Genomic DNA, 20,551 nt, shown 5'->3' on the forward strand with positions numbered 1-20,551 from the left:
TAACGTATAACGTATAACGTATAACGTATAACGTATAACGTATAACGTATAACGTATAACGTATAACGTATAACGTATAACGTATAACGTATAAAGGATAACGTGTAACGTATATCGTATATCGTATAACGTATAACGTATAACGTATAACGTATAACGTATAACGTATAACGTATAACGTATTACGTATAACGTATATCGTATAACGTATAACGTATGACGTATAACGTATAACGTATAACGTATAACGTATAACGTATAACGTATAACGTATAACGTATAACGTATAACGTATAACGTATAACGTATAACGTATAACGTATAACGTATAACGTGTAACGTATAACGTATAACGTATAACATATAACGTATAACGCATATCCTAGAACTTATGGCGTATAACGTATAATTTATAACGTATAACGTATAACGTATAACGTATAACGTATAACGTATAACGTATAACGTATAACGTATAACGTATAACGTATAACGTATAACGTATAACGTATAACGTATAACGTATAACGTATAACGTATAACGTGTAACGTATAACGTATAACGTATAACGTATAACGTATAACGTATAACGTATAAAGTATAACATATCATGTATAACGCATATCCTAGAACTTATGGCGTATAACGTATAATGTATAACGTATAACGTATAACGTATAACTTTTAACGTATAACGTATAAAATATAACGTATAACGTATAGCGTATAACGTATAACGTATAACGTATAACGTATAACGTATAACGTATAACGTATAACGTATAACGTATAACGTATAACGTATAACGTATAACGTATAACGTATAACGTATAACGTATAACGTATAACGTATAACGTATAACGTGTAACGTATAACGTATAACGTATAACATATAACGTATAACGCATATCCTAGAACTTATGGCGTATAACGTATAATGTATAACGTATAACGTATAACGTATAATCTATAACGTATAACGTATAACGTATAACGTATAACGTATAACGTATAACGTATAACGTATAACGTATAACGTATAACGTATAGCGTATAACGTATAACGTATAACGTATAACGTATATCGTATGACGTATTCCGTATAACGTATAGCGTATAACGTATAACGTATAACGTATAACGTATAACGTATTACGTATAACGTATAACGTATAACGTATAACGTATAACGTAATACGTATAACGTATAACGTATTACGTATAACATATAACATATAACGTATAACGTATAACGTATAACGTATAACGTATAACGTATAACGTATAGCGTATAACATATAACGTATAACGTATAACATATAACGTATAACGCATATCCTAGAACTTATGGCGTATAACGTATAATTTATAACGTATAACGTATAACGTATAACGTATAACGTATAACGTATAACGTATAACGTATAACGTATAACGTATAACGTATAACGTATAACGTATAACGTATAACGTATAACGTAATACGTATATCAAATAACGTATAACGTATAACGTATAACGTATAACGTATAACGTATAACGTATAACGTATAACGTATAACGTATAACGTATAACGTATAACATATAACGTATAACGCATATCCTAGAACTTATGGCGTATAACGTATAATGTATAACGTATAACGTATAACGTATATCGTATAACGTATAACGTATAACGTATAACGTATAACGTACAACGTATAACGTATAACGTATAACGTATAACGTATAACGTATAACGTATAACGTATAACGTATAACGTATAACGTATAACGTATAACGTATAACGTATAACGTATAACGTATAACGTATAACGTATAACGTATAACGTATAACGTATAACGTATAACGTATAACGTATAACGTATAACGTATAACGTATAACGTATAACGTATAACGTATAACGTATAACGTATAACGTATAACGTATAACGTATAACGTATAACGTATAAAGTATAACATATCACGTATAACGCATATCCTAGAACTTATGGCGTATAACGTATAATGTATAACGTATAAGGTATAATGTATAACGTATAACGTATACCGTATAACGTATAACGTATAACGTATGACGTATAACGTATAACTTTTAACGTATAACGTAAAACGTATAACGTATAACGTATAACGTATAACGTATAACGTATAACGTATAACGTATAACGTATAACGTATAACGTATAACGTATAACGTATAACGTATAACGTATAACGTATAACGTATAACGTATAACGTATAACGTATAACGTATAACGTATAACGTATAACGTATAACGTATAACGTATAACGTATAACGTATAACGTATAACGTATAACGTATAACGTATAACGTATAACGTATAACGTATAACGTATAACGTATAACGTATAACGTATAACGTATAACGTATAACGTATAACGTATAAAGTATAACGTATAACGTATAACGTATAACATATAACGTATAACGCATATCCTAGAACTTATGGCGTATAACGTATAATGTATAACGTATAACGTATAACGTATAACTTTTAACGTATAACGTATAGCGTATAACGTATAACGTATAACTTATAACGTATAACGTATAACCTATAACGTATAACGTATAACGCATAACGTATAACGTATCACGTATAACGTATAACGTGTAACGTATAACGAATAACGTATAACGTATAACGTATAACGTATAACGTATAACGTATAACGTATAACGTATAACGTATAACGTATAACGCATATCCTAGAACTTATGGCGTATAACGTATAATGTATAACGTATAACGTATAACGTATAACTTTTAACGTATAACGTATAGCGTATAACGTATAACGTATAACGTATAACGTATAACGTATAACGTATAACGTATAACGTATAACGTATAACGTATAACGTATAACGTATAACGTATAACGTATAACGTATAACGTATTACGTATAACGTATAACGTATAACGTATAACGTATAACTTATAACGTATAACGTATAACGTATAACGTATAACGTATAACGTATAACGTATAACGTATAACGTATAACGTATAACGTGTAACGTATAACATATAACGTATAACGCATATCCTAGAACTTATGGCGTATAACGTATAATGTATAACGTATAACGTATAACGTATAACTTTTAACGTATAACGTATAGCGTATAACGTATAACGTATAACTTATAACGTATAACGTATAACCTATAACGTATAACGTATAACGCATAACGTATAACGTATCACGTATAACGTATAACGTGTAACGTATAACGAATAACGTATAACGTATAACGTATAACGTATAACGTATAACGTATAACGTATAACGTATAACGTATAACGTATAACGCATATCCTAGAACTTATGGCGTATAACGTATAATGTATAACGTATAACGTATAACGTATAACTTTTAACGTATAACGTATAGCGTATAACGTATAACGTATAACGTATAACGTATAACGTATAACGTATAACGTATAACGTATAACGTATAACGTATAACGTATAACGTATAACGTATAACGTATAACGTATAACGTATAACGTATAACGTATAACGTATAACGTATAACGTATAACGTATAACGTATAACGTATAACGTATAACGTATAACGTATAACGTATAACGTATAACGTATAACGTATAACGTATAACGTATAACGTATAACGTATAACGTATAACGTATAACGTATAACGTATAACGTATAACGTATTACGTATAACGTATAACGTATAACGTATATCGTATAACGTATAACTTTTAACGTATAACGTATAACGTATAACGTATAACGTATAACGTATAACGTATAACGTATAACGTATAACGTATAACGTATAACGCATAACGTATAACGTATAACGTATAACGTATAACGTATAACGTATAACGTATAACGTATAACGTATAACGTATAACGTATAACGTATTACGTATAACGTATAACGTATAACGTATAACATATAACGCATATCCTAGAACTTATGGCGTATAACGTATAATGTATAACGTATAACGTATAACGTATAACTTTTAACGTATAACGTATAGCGTATAACGTATAACGTATAACTTATAACGTATAACGTATAACCTATAACGTATAACGTATAACGGATAACGTATAACGTATCACGTATAACGTATAACGTGTAACGTATAACGAATAACGTATAACGTATAACGTATAACGTATAACGTATAACGTATAACGTATAACGTATAACGTATAACGTATAACGTATAACGTATATCGTATAACGTATGACGTATGACGTATAACGTATAACGTATAACGTATAACGCATAACGTATAATACATAACGTATAACGCATATCCTAGAACTTATGGCGTATAACGTATAATGTATAACGTATAACGTATAACGTATAACTTTTAACGTATAACGTATAACGTATAACGTATAACGTATAACGTATAACGTATAACGTATAACGTATAACGTATAACGTATAACGTATAACGTATAACGTATAACGTATAACGTATAACGTGTAACGTATAACGTATAACGTATAACGTATAACGTATAACGTATAACGTATAACGTATAACGTATAACGTATTACGTATAACGTATAACGTATAACGTATATCGTATAACGTATAACGTATAACGTATAACGTATAACGTATAACGTATTACGTATAACGTATAACGTATAACGTATAACGTATAACTTATAACGTATAACGTATAACGTATAACGTATAGCGTATAACGTATAACGTATAACGTATAACGTATAACATATAACGTATAACGCATATCCTAGAACTTATGGCGTATAACGTATAACGGATAACGTATAACGTATCACGTATAACGTATAACGTGTAACGTATAACGTATAACGTATAACGTATAACGTATAACGTATAACGTATAACGTATAACGTATAACCTATAACGTATAACGTATAACGTATATCGTATAACGTATGACGTATGACGTATAACGTATAACGTATAACGTATAACGTATAACGTATAACGTATAACGCATAACGTATAACGTAATACGTATATCAAATAACGTATAACGTATAACGGATAACGTATAACGTATAACGTATAACGTATAACGTATAACGTATAACGTATAACGTATAACGTATAACGTATAACGTATAACGTATAACGTATAACGTATAACGTATAACGTATAACGTATAAAGGATAACGTGTAACGTATATCGTATATCGTATAACGTATAACGTATAACGTATAACGTATAACGTATAACGTATAACGTAGAACGTATAGCGTATAACGTATAACGTATAACGTATATCGTATAACGTATAACGTATAACGTATAACGTATAACGTATGACGTATAACGTATAACGCATAACGTATAACGTATAACGTATAACGTATAACGTATAACGTATAACGTATAACGTATAACGTATAACGTATAACGTATAACGTATAAAGGATAACGTGTAACGTATATCGTATATCGTATAACGTATAACGTATAACGTATAACGTATAACGTATAACGTATAACGTATAACGTATTACGTATAACGTATAACGTATAACGTATATCGTATAACGTATAACGTATAACGTATAACGTATAACGTATAACGTATGACGTATAACGTATAACGTATAACGTATAACGTATAACGTATAACGTATAACGTATAACGTATAGCGTATAACGTATATCGTATAACGTATAACGTATAACGTATAAAGGATAACGTGTAACGTATATCGTATATCGTATATCGTATAACGAATAATGTACAACAAGTAACGTGTAACGTATAGCGTATAACGTATAACGTATAAGGTATAATGTATAACGTATAACGTATACCGTATAACGTATAACGTATAACGTATGACGTATAACGTATAACTTTTAACGTATAACGTAAAACGTATAACGTATAACGTATAACGTATAACGTATAACGTATAACGTATAACGTATAACGTATAACGTATAACGTATAACGTATAACGTATAACGTATAACGTATAACGTATAACGTATAACGTATAACGTATAACGTATAACGTATAACGTATAACGTATAACGTATAACGTATAACGTATAACGTATAACGTATAACGTATAACGTATAACGTATAACGTATAACGTATAACGTATAACGTATAACGTATAAAGTATAACGTATAACGTACAACGTATAACATATAACGTATAACGCACATCCTAGAACTTATGGCGTATAACGTATAATGTATAACGTATAACGTATAACGTATAACTTTTAACGTATAACGTATAGCGTATAACGTATAACGTATAACTTATAACGTATAACGTATAACCTATAACGTATAACGTATAACGCATAACGTATAACGTATCACGTATAACGTATAACGTGTAACGTATAACGAATAACGTATAACGTATAACGTATAACGTATAACGTATAACGTATAACGTATAACGTATAACGCATATCCTAGAACTTATGGCGTATAACGTATAATGTATAACGTATAACGTATAACGTATAACTTTTAACGTATAACGTATAGCGTATAACGTATAACGTATAACGTATAACGTATAACGTATAACGTATAACGTATAACGTATAACGTATAACGTATAACGTATAACGTATAACGTATTACGTATAACGTATAACGTATAACGTATAACGTATAACTTATAACGTATAACGTATAACGTATAACGTATAACGTATAACGTATAACGTATAACGTATAACGTATAACGTATAACATATAACGTATAACGCATATCCTAGAACTTATGGCGTATAACGTATAATGTATAACGTATAACGTATAACGTATAACTTTTAACGTATAACGTATAGCGTATAACGTATAACGTATAACTTATAACGTATAACGTATAACCTATAACGTATAACGTATAACGCATAACGTATAACGTATCACGTATAACGTATAACGTGTAACGTATAACGAATAACGTATAACGTATAACGTATAACGTATAACGTATAACGTATAACGTATAACGTATAACGTATAACGTATAACGCATATCCTAGAACTTATGGCGTATAACGTATAATGTATAACGTATAACGTATAACGTATAACTTTTAACGTATAACGTATAGCGTATAACGTATAACGTATAACGTATAACGTATAACGTATAACGTATAACGTATAACGTATAACGTATAACGTATAACGTATAACGTATAACGTATAACGTATAACGTATAACGTATAACGTATAACGTATAACGTATAACGTATAACGTATAACGTATAACGTATAACGTATAACGTATAACGTATAACGTATAACGTATAACGTATAACGTATAACGTATAACGTATAACGTATAACGTATAACGTATAACGTATAACGTATAACGTACAACGTATTACGTATAACGTATAACGTATAACGTATATCGTATAACGTATAACGTATAACGTATAACGTATAACGTATAACGTATTACGTATAACGTATAACGTATAACGTATAACGTATAACTTATAACGTATAACGTATAACGTATAACGTATAACGTATAACGTATAACGTATAACGTATAACGTATAACATATAACGTATAACGCATATCCTAGAACTTATGGCGTATAACGTATAATGTATAACGTATAACGTATAACGTATAACTTTTAACGTATAACGTATAACGTATAACGTATAACGTATAACGTATAACGTATAACGTATAACGTATAACGTATAACGTATAACGTATAGCGTATAACGTATATCGTATAACGTATAACGTATAACGTATAAAGGATAACGTGTAACGTATATCGTATAACGTAATACGTATATCAAATAACGTATAACGTATAACGGATAACGTATAACGTATAACGTATAACGTATAACGTATAACGTATAACGTATAACGTATAACGTATAACGTATAACGTATAACGTATAACGTATAACGTATAACGTATAACGTATAAAGGATAACGTGTAACGTATATCGTATATCGTATAACGTATAACGTATATCGTATAACGTATAACGTATAACGTATAACGTAGAACGTATAGCGTATAACGTATAACGTATAACGTATATCGTATAACGTGTAACGTATAACGTATAACGTATAACGTATGACGTATAACGTATAACGCATAACGTATAACGTATAACGTATAACGTATAACGTATAACGTATAACGTATAACGTATAACGTATAACGTATAACGTATAACGTATAAAGGATAACGTGTAACGTATATCGTATATCGTATAACGTATAACGTATAACGTATAACGTATAACGTATAACGTATAACGTATAACGTATTACGTATAACGTATAACGTATAACGTATATCGTATAACGTATAACGTATAACGTATAACGTATAACGTATAACGTATGACGTATAACGTATAACGTATAACGTATAACGTATAACGTATAACGTATAACGTATAACGTATAACGTATAGCGTATAACGTATATCGTATAACGTATAACGTATAACGTATAAAGGGTAACGTGTAACGTATATCGTATATCGTATATCGTATAACGAATAATGTACAACAAGTAACGTGTAACGTATAGCGTATAACGTATAACGTATAAGGTATAATGTATAACGTATAACGTATACCGTATAACGTATAACGTATAACGTATGACGTATAACGTATAACTTTTAACGTATAACGTAAAACGTATAACGTATAACGTATAACGTGTAACGTATAACGTATAACGTATAACGTATAACGTATAACGTATAACGTATAACGTATAACGTATAACGTATAACGTATAACGTATAACGTATAACGTATAACGTATAACGTATAACGTATAACGTATAACGTATAACGTATAACGTATAACGTATAAAGGATAACGTGTAACGTATATCGTATATCGTATAACGTATAACGTATAACGTATAACGTATAACGTATAACGTATAACGTAGAACGTATAGCGTATAACGTATAACGTATAACGTATATCGTATAACGTATAACGTATAACGTATAACGTATAACGTATGACGTATAACGTATAACGCATAACGTATAACGTATAACGTATAACGTATAACGTATAACGTATAACGTATAACGTATAACGTATAACGTATAACGTATAACGTATAACGTATAAAGGATAACGTGTAACGTATATCGTATATCGTATAACGTATAACGTATAACGTATAACGTATAACGTATAACGTATAACGTATAACGTATTACGTATAACGTATAACGTATAACGTATATCGTATAACGTATAACGTATAACGTATAACGTATAACGTATAACGTATGACGTATAACGTATAACGTATAACGTATAACGTATAACGTATAACGTATAACGTATAACGTATAGCGTATAACGTATATCGTATAACGTATAACGTATAACGTATAAAGGATAACGTGTAACGTATATCGTATATCGTATATCGTATAACGAATAATGTACAACAAGTAACGTGTAACGTATAGCGTATAACGTATAACGTATAAGGTATAATGTATAACGTATAACGTATACCGTATAACGTATAACGTATAACGTATGACGTATAACGTATAACTTTTAACGTATAACGTAAAACGTATAACGTATAACGTATAACGTATAACGTATAACGTATAACGTATAACGTATAACGTATAACGTATAACGTATAACGTATAACGTATAACGTATAACGTATAACGTATAACGTATAACGTATAACGTATAACGTATAACGTATAACGTATAACGTATAACGTATAACGTATAACGTATAACGTATAACGTATAACGTATAACGTATAACGTATAACGTATAACGTATAACGTATAACGTATAACGTATAACGTATAACGTATAACGTATAACGTATAACGTATAACGTATAACGTATAACGTATAACGTATAACGTATAACGTATAAAGTATAACGTATAACGTATAACGTATAACATATAACGTATAACGCACATCCTAGAACTTATGGCGTATAACGTATAATGTATAACGTATAACGTATAACGTATAACTTTTAACGTATAACGTATAGCGTATAACGTATAACGTATAACTTATAACGTATAACGTATAACCTATAACGTATAACGTATAACGCATAACGTATAACGTATCACGTATAACGTATAACGTGTAACGTATAACGAATAACGTATAACGTATAACGTATAACGTATAACGTATAACGTATAACGTATAACGTATAACGTATAACATATAACGTATAACGCATATCCTAGAACTTGTGGCGTATAACGTATAATGTATAACGTATAACGTATAACGTATAACTTTTAACGTATAACGTATAGCGTATAACGTATAACGTATAACTTATAACGTATAACGTATAACCTATAACGTATAACGTATAACGCATAACGTATAACGTATCACGTATAACGTATAACGTGTAACGTATAACGAATAACGTATAACGTATAACGTATAACGTATAACGTATAACGTATAACGTATAACGTATAACGTATAACATATAACGTATAACGCATATCCTAGAACTTGTGGCGTATAACGTATAATGTATAACGTATAACGTATAACGTATAACTTTTAACGTATAACGTATAGCGTATAACGTATAACGTATAACTTATAACGTATAACGTATAACCTATAACGTATAACGTATAACGCATAACGTATAACGTATCACGTATAACGTATAACGTGTAACGTATAACGAATAACGTATAACGTATAACGTATAACGTATAACGTATAACGTATAACGTATAACGTATAACGTATAACGCATATCCTAGAACTTATGGCGTATAACGTATAATGTATAACGTATAACGTATAACGTATAACTTTTAACGTATAACGTATAGCGTATAACGTATAACGTATAACGTATAACGTATAACGTATAACATATAACGTATAACGTATAACGTATAACGTATAACGTATAACGTATAACGTATAACGTATAACGTATAACGTATAACGTATAACGTATAACGTATAACGTATAACGTATAACGTATAACGTATAACGTATAACGTATAACGTATAACGTATAACGTATAACGTATAACGTATAACGTATAACGTATAACGTATAACGTATAACGTATAACGTATAACGTATAACGTATAACGTATAACGTATAACGTATTACGTATAACGTATAACGTATAACGTATATCGTATAACGTATAACGTATAACGTATAACGTATAACGTATAACGTATTACGTATAACGTATAACGTATAACGTATAACGTATAACTTATAACGTATAACGTATAACGTATAACGTATAACGTATAACGTATAACGTATAACGTATAACGTATAACATATAACGTATAACGCATATCCTAGAACTTATGGCGTATAACGTATAATGTATAACGTATAACGTATAACGTATAACTTTTAACGTATAACGTATAACGTATAACGTATAACGTATAACGTATAACGTATAACGTATAACGTATAACGTATAACGTATAACGTATAGCGTATAACGTATATCGTATAACGTATAACGTATAACGTATAAAGGATAACGTGTAACGTATATCGTATATCGTATATCGTATAACGAATAATGTACAACAAGTAACGTGTAACGTATAGCGTATAACGTATAACGTATAAGGTATAATGTATAACGTATAACGTATACCGTATAACGTATAACGTATAACGTATGACGTATAACGTATAACTTTTAACGTATAACGTAAAACGTATAACGTATAACGTATAACGTATAATGTATAATGTATAACGTATAACGTATAACGTATAACGTATAACGTATAACGTATAACGTATAACGTATAACGTATAACGTATAACGTATAACGTATAACGTATAACGTATAACGTATAACGTATAACGTATAACGTATAACGTATAACGTATAACGTATAACGTATAACGTATAACGTATAACGTATAACGTATAACGTATAACGTATAACGTATAACGTATAACGTATAACGTATAACGTATAACGTATAACGTATAACGTATAACGTATAACGTATAACGTATAAAGTATAACGTATAACGTATAACGTATAACATATAACGTATAACGCATATCCTAGAACTTATGGCGTATAACGTATAATGTATAACGTATAACGTATAACGTATAACTTTTAACGTATAACGTATAGCGTATAACGTATAACGTATAACTTATAACGTATAACGTATAACCTATAACGTATAACGTATAACGCATAACGTATAACGTATCACGTATAACGTATAACGTGTAACGTATAACGAATAACGTATAACGTATAACGTATAACGTATAACGTATAACGTATAACGTATAACGTATAACGTATAACGTATAACGTATAACGTATAACGCATATCCTAGAACTTATGGCGTATAACGTATAATGTATAACGTATAACGTATAACGTATAACTTTTAACGTATAACGTATAGCGTATAACGTATAACGTATAACGTATAACGTATAACGTATAACGTATAACGTATAACGTATAACGTATAACGTATAACGTATAACGTATAACGTATAACGTATAACGTATTACGTATAACGTATAACGTATAACGTATAACGTATAACTTATAACGTATAACGTATAACGTATAACGTATAACGTATAACGTATAACGTATAACGTATAACGTATAACGTATAACATATAACGTATAACGCATATCCTAGAACTTATGGCGTATAACGTATAATGTATAACGTATAACGTATAACGTATAACTTTTAACGTATAACGTATAGCGTATAACGTATAACGTATAACTTATAACGTATAACGTATAACCTATAACGTATAACGTATAACGCATAACGTATAACGTATCACGTATAACGTATAACGTGTAACGTATAACGAATAACGTATAACGTATAACGTATAACGTATAACGTATAACGTATAACGTATAACGTATAACGTATAACGCATATCCTAGAACTTATGGCGTATAACGTATAATGTATAACGTATAACGTATAACGTATAACTTTTAACGTATAACGTATAGCGTATAACGTATAACGTATAACGTATAACGTATAACGTATAACGTATAACGTATAACGTATAACGTATAACGTATAACGTATAACGTATAACGTATAACGTATAACGTATAACGTATAACGTATAACGTATAACGTATAACGTATAACGTATAACGTATAACGTATAACGTATAACGTATAACGTATAACGTATAACGTATAACGTATAACGTATAACGTATAACGTATAACGTATAACGTATAACGTATAACGTATAACGTATAACGTATAACGTATAACGTATAACGTATAACGTATAACGTATAACGTATTACGTATAACGTATAACGTATAACGTATATCGTATAACGTATAATGTATAACGTATGACGTATAACGTATAACGTATTACGTATAACGTATAACGTATAACGTATAACGTATAACTTATAACGTATAACGTATAACGTATAACGTATAACGTATAACGTATAACGTATAACGTATAACGTATAACGTATAACATATAACGTATAACGCATATCCTAGAACTTATGGCGTATAACGTATAATGTATAACGTATAACGTATAACGTATAACTTTTAACGTATAACGTATAACGTATAACGTATAACGTATAACGTATAACGTATAACGTATAACGTATAACGTATAACGTATAACGTATAGCGTATAACGTATATCGTATAACGTATAACGTATAACGTATAAAGGATAACGTGTAACGTATATCGTATATCGTATATCGTATAACGAATAATGTACAACAAGTAACGTGTAACGTATAGCGTATAACGTATAACGTATAAGGTATAATGTATAACGTATAACGTATACCGTATAACGTATAACGTATAACGTATGACGTATAACGTATAACTTTTAACGTGTAACGTAAAACGTATAACGTATAACGTATAACGTATAACGTATAACGTATAACGTATAACGTATAACGTATAACGTATAACGTATAACGTATAACGTATAACGTATAACGTATAACGTATAACGTATAACGTATAACGTATAACGTATAACGTATAACGTATAACGTATAACGTATAACGTATAACGTATAACGTATAACGTATAACGTATAACGTATAACGTATAACGTATAACGTATAACGTATAACGTATAACGTATAACGTATAACGTATAACGTATAACGTATAACGTATAACGTATTACGTATAACGTATAACGTATAACGTATATCGTATAACGTATAATGTATAACGTATAACGTATAACGTATAACGTATTACGTATAACGTACAACGTATAACGTATAACGTATAACTTATAACGTATAACGTATAACGTATAACGTATAACGTATAACGTATAACGTATAACGTATAACGTATAACGTATAACGTATAACATATAACGTATAACGCATATCCTAGAACTTATGGCGTATAACGTATAATGTATAACGTATAACGTATAACGTATAACTTTTAACGTATAACGTATAACGTATAACGTATAACGTATAACGTATAACGTATAACGTATAACGTATAACGTATAACGTATAACGTATAGCGTATAACGTATATCGTATAACGTATAACGTATAACGTATAAAGGATAACGTGTAACGTATATCGTATATCGTATATCGTATAACGAATAATGTACAACAAGTAACGTGTAACGTATAGCGTATAACGTATAACGTATAAGGTATAATGTATAACGTATAACGTATACCGTATAACGTATAACGTATAACGTATGACGTATAACGTATAACTTTTAACGTGTAACGTAAAACGTATAACGTATAACGTATAACGTATAACGTATAACGTATAACGTATAACGTATAACGTATAACGTATAACGTATAACGTATAACGTATAACGTATAACGTATAACGTATAACGTATAACGTATAACGTATAACGTATAACGTATAACGTATAACGTATAACGTATAACGTATAACGTATAACGTATAACGTATAACGTATAACGTATAACGTATAACGTATAACGTATAACGTATAACGTATAACGTATAACGTATAACGTATAACGTATAACGTATAACGTATAACGTATAACGTATAACGTATAACGTATAACGTATAACGTATAACGTATTACGTATAACGTATAACGTATAACGTATAACGTATAACTTATAACGTATAACGTATAACGTATAACGTATAACGTATAACGTATAACGTATAACGTATAACTTATAACGTATAACGTATAACGTATAACGTATAACGTATATCGTATAACGTATGACGTATAACGTATAACGTATAACGTATATCGTATAACGTATAACGTATAACGCATAACGTATAATACATAACGTATAACGCATATCCTAGAACTTATGGCGTATAACGTATAATGTATAACGTATAACGTATAACTTTTAACGTATAACGTATAACGTATAACGTATAACGTATAACGTATAACGTATAACGTATAACGTATAACGTATAACGTATAACGTATAACGTATAACGTATAACGTATAACGTGTAACGTGTAACGTATAACGTGTAACGTATAACGTGTAACGTACAACGTGTAACGTATAACGTGTAACGCATAACGTATAACGTATAACGTATAACGTATAACGTATAACGTATAATGTATAACATATAACGTATAACGCATATCCTAGAACTTATGGCGTATAACGTATAATGTATAACGTATAACGTATAACGTATAACGTATAACGTATAACGTATAACGTATAACGTATAACGTATAACGTATAACGTATAACGTATAACGTATAACGTATAACGTATAAAGTATAACGTATAACGTATATCGTATGACGTATAACGTATAACGTATAGCGTATAACGTATAACGTATAACGTATAACGTGTAACGTATAACGTATAACGTATAACGTATAACGTATAACGTATAACGTATAAAGTATAACGTATAACGTATAACGTATAACGTATAACGTACAACGTAATACGTATAACGTATAACGTATAACGTATAACGTAATACGTATATCAAATAACGTATAACGTATAACGTATAACGTATAACGTATAACGTATTACGTATAACGTATAACGTATAACGTATAACGTATAACGTATAACGTATAGCGTATAACGTATAACGTATAACGTATAACGTATAACGTATAACGTATAACGTATAACGTATAACGTATAACGTATAACGTATAACGTATAACGTACAACGTATAACATATAACTTTTAATGTATATCGTATAACGTATAACGTATAACGTATAACGTATAACGTATAACGTATAACGTATAACGTATAACGTATAACGTATAACATATAACGTATAACGCATATCCTAGAACATATGGCGTATAACGTATAATGTATAACGTATAACGAATAACGTATAACGTATCACGTATAACGTATAACGTGTAACGTATAACGTATAACGTATAACGTATAACGTATAACGTATAACGTATAACGTATAACGTATAACTTATAACGTATAACGTATAACGTATAACGTATAACGTATATCGTATAACGTATGACGTATAACGTATAACGTATAACGTATATCGTATAACGTATAACGTATAACGCATAACGTATAATACATAACGTATAACGCATATCCTAGAACTTATGGCGTATAACGTATAATGTATAACGTATAACGTATAACTTTTAACGTATAACGTATAACGTATAACGTATAACGTATAACGTATAACGTATAACGTATAACGTATAACGTATAACGTATAACGTATAACGTATAACGTATAACGTATAACGTATAACGTATAACGTATAACGTGTAACGTGTAACGTATAACGTGTAACGTATAACGTGTAACGTACAACGTGTAACGTATAACGTGTAACGCATAACGTATAACGTATAACGTATAACGTATAACGTATAACGTATAATGTATAACATATAACGTATAACGCATATCCTAGAACTTATGGCGTATAACGTATAATGTATAACGTATAACGTATAACGTATAACGTATAACGTATAACGTATAACGTATAACGTATAACGTATAACGTATAACGTATAACGTATAACGTATAACGTATAACGTATAAAGTATAACGTATAACGTATATCGTATGACGTATAACGTATAACGTATAGCGTATAACGTATAACGTATAACGTATAACGTGTAACGTATAACGTATAACGTATAACGTATAACGTATAACGTATAACGTATAAAGTATAACGTATAACGTATAACGTATAACGTATAACGTACAACGTAATACGTATAACGTATAACGTATAACGTATAACGTAATACGTATATCAAATAACGTATAACGTATAACGTATAACGTATAACGTATAACGTATTACGTATAACGTATAACGTATAACGTATAACGTATAACGTATAACGTATAGCGTATAACGTATAACGTATAACGTATAACGTATAACGTATAACGTATAACGTATAACGTATAACGTATAACGTACAACGTATAACATATAACTTTTAATGTATATCGTATAACGTATAACGTATAACGTATAACGTATAACGTATAACGTATAACGTATAACGTATAACGTATAACGTATAACATATAACGTATAACGCATATCCTAGAACATATGGCGTATAACGTATAATGTATAACGTATAACGTATAACGTATAACGTATAACGTATAACGTATAACGTAATACGTATATCAAATAACGTATAACGTATAACGTATAACGTATAACGTATAACGTATAACGTATAACGTATAACGTATTACGTATAACGTATAACGTATAACGTATAAAGGATAACGTGTAACGTATATCGTATATCGTATAACGTATAACGTATAACGTATAACGTATAACGTATAACGTATAACGTATAACGTATAACGTATAACGTATAACGTATTACGTATAACGTATAACGTATAACGTATAACGTATAACGTATAACGTATAACGTATAACGTATAACGTATAACGTATAACGTATAACGTATATCGTATAACGTATAACGTATAACGTATAAAGGATAACGTGTAACGTATATCGTATATCGTATATCGTATAACGAATAATGTACAACAAGTAACGTGTAACGTATAGCGTATAACGTATAACGTATAAGGTATAATGTATAACGTATAACGTATACCGTATAACGTATAACGTATAACGTATGACGTATAACGTATAACTTTTAACGTATAACGTAAAACGTATAACGTATAACGTATAACGTATAACGTATAACGTATAACGTATAACGTATAACGTATAACGTATAACGTATAACGTATAACGTATAACGTATAACGTATAACGTATAACGTATAACGTATAACGTATAACGTATAACGTATAACGTATAACGTATAACGTATAACGTATAACGTATAACGTATAACGTATAACGTATAACGTATAACGTATAACGTATAACGTATAACGTATAACGTATAACGTATAACGTATAACGTATAACGTATAACGTATAACGTATAACGTATAAAGTATAACGTATAACGTATAACGTATAACATATAACGTATAACGCATATCCTAGAACTTATGGCGTATAACGTATAATGTATAACGTATAACGTATAACGTATAACTTTTAACGTATAACGTATAGCGTATAACGTATAACGTATAACTTATAACGTATAACGTATAACCTATAACGTATAACGTATAACGCATAACGTATAACGTATCACGTATAACGTATAACGTGTAACGTATAACGAATAACGTATAACGTATAACGTATAACGTATAACGTATAACGTATAACGTATAACGTATAACGTATAACGTATAACGTATAACGTATAACGTATAACGCATATCCTAGAACTTATGGCGTATAACGTATAATGTATAACGTATAACGTATAACGTATAACTTTTAACGTATAACGTATAGCGTATAACGTATAACGTATAACGTATAACGTATAACGTATAACGTATAACGTATAACGTATAACGTATAACGTATAACGTATAACGTATAACGTATAACGTATTACGTATAACGTATAACGTATAACGTATAACGTATAACTTATAACGTATAACGTATAACGTATAACGTATAACGTATAACGTATAACGTATAACGTATAACGTATAACGTATAACATATAACGTATAACGCATATCCTAGAACTTATGGCGTATAACGTATAATGTATAACGTATAACGTATAACGTATAACTTTTAACGTATAACGTATAGCGTATAACGTATAACGTATAACTTATAACGTATAACGTATAACCTATAACGTATAACGTATAACGCATAACGTATAACGTATCACGTATAACGTATAACGTGTAACGTATAACGAATAACGTATAACGTATAACGTATAACGTATAACGTATAACGTATAACGTATAACGTATAACGTATAACGCATATCCTAGAACTTATGGCGTATAACGTATAATGTATAACGTATAACGTATAACGTATAACTTTTAACGTATAACGTATAGCGTATAACGTATAACGTATAACGTATAACGTATAACGTATAACGTATAACGTATAACGTATAACGTATAACGTATAACGTATAACGTATAACGTATAACGTATAACGTATAACGTATAACGTATAACGTATAACGTATAACGTATAACGTATAACGTATAACGTATAACGTATAACGTATAACGTATAACGTATAACGTATAACGTATAACGTATAACGTATAACGTATAACGTATAACGTATAACGTATAACGTATAACGTATAACGTATAACGTATAACGTATAACGTATAACGTATAACGTATAACGTATTACGTATAACGTATAACGTATAACGTATATCGTATAACGTATAATGTATAACGTATGACGTATAACGTATAACGTATTACGTATAACGTATAACGTATAACGTATAACGTATAACTTATAACGTATAACGTATAACGTATAACGTATAACGTATAACGTATAACGTATAACGTATAACGTATAACGTATAACATATAACGTATAACGCATATCCTAGAACTTATGGCGTATAACGTATAATGTATAACGTATAACGTATAACGTATAACTTTTAACGTATAACGTATAACGTATAACGTATAACGTATAACGTATAACGTATAACGTATAACGTATAACGTATAACGTATAACGTATAGCGTATAACGTATATCGTATAACGTATAACGTATAACGTATAAAGGATAACGTGTAACGTATATCGTATATCGTATATCGTATAACGAATAATGTACAACAAGTAACGTGTAACGTATAGCGTATAACGTATAACGTATAAGGTATAATGTATAACGTATAACGTATACCGTATAACGTATAACGTATAACGT

This window comes from Ptiloglossa arizonensis, chromosome 2 (assembly GCF_051014685.1).
Source record: "Ptiloglossa arizonensis isolate GNS036 chromosome 2, iyPtiAriz1_principal, whole genome shotgun sequence".
NCBI lineage: Eukaryota > Metazoa > Arthropoda > Insecta > Hymenoptera > Colletidae > Ptiloglossa > Ptiloglossa arizonensis.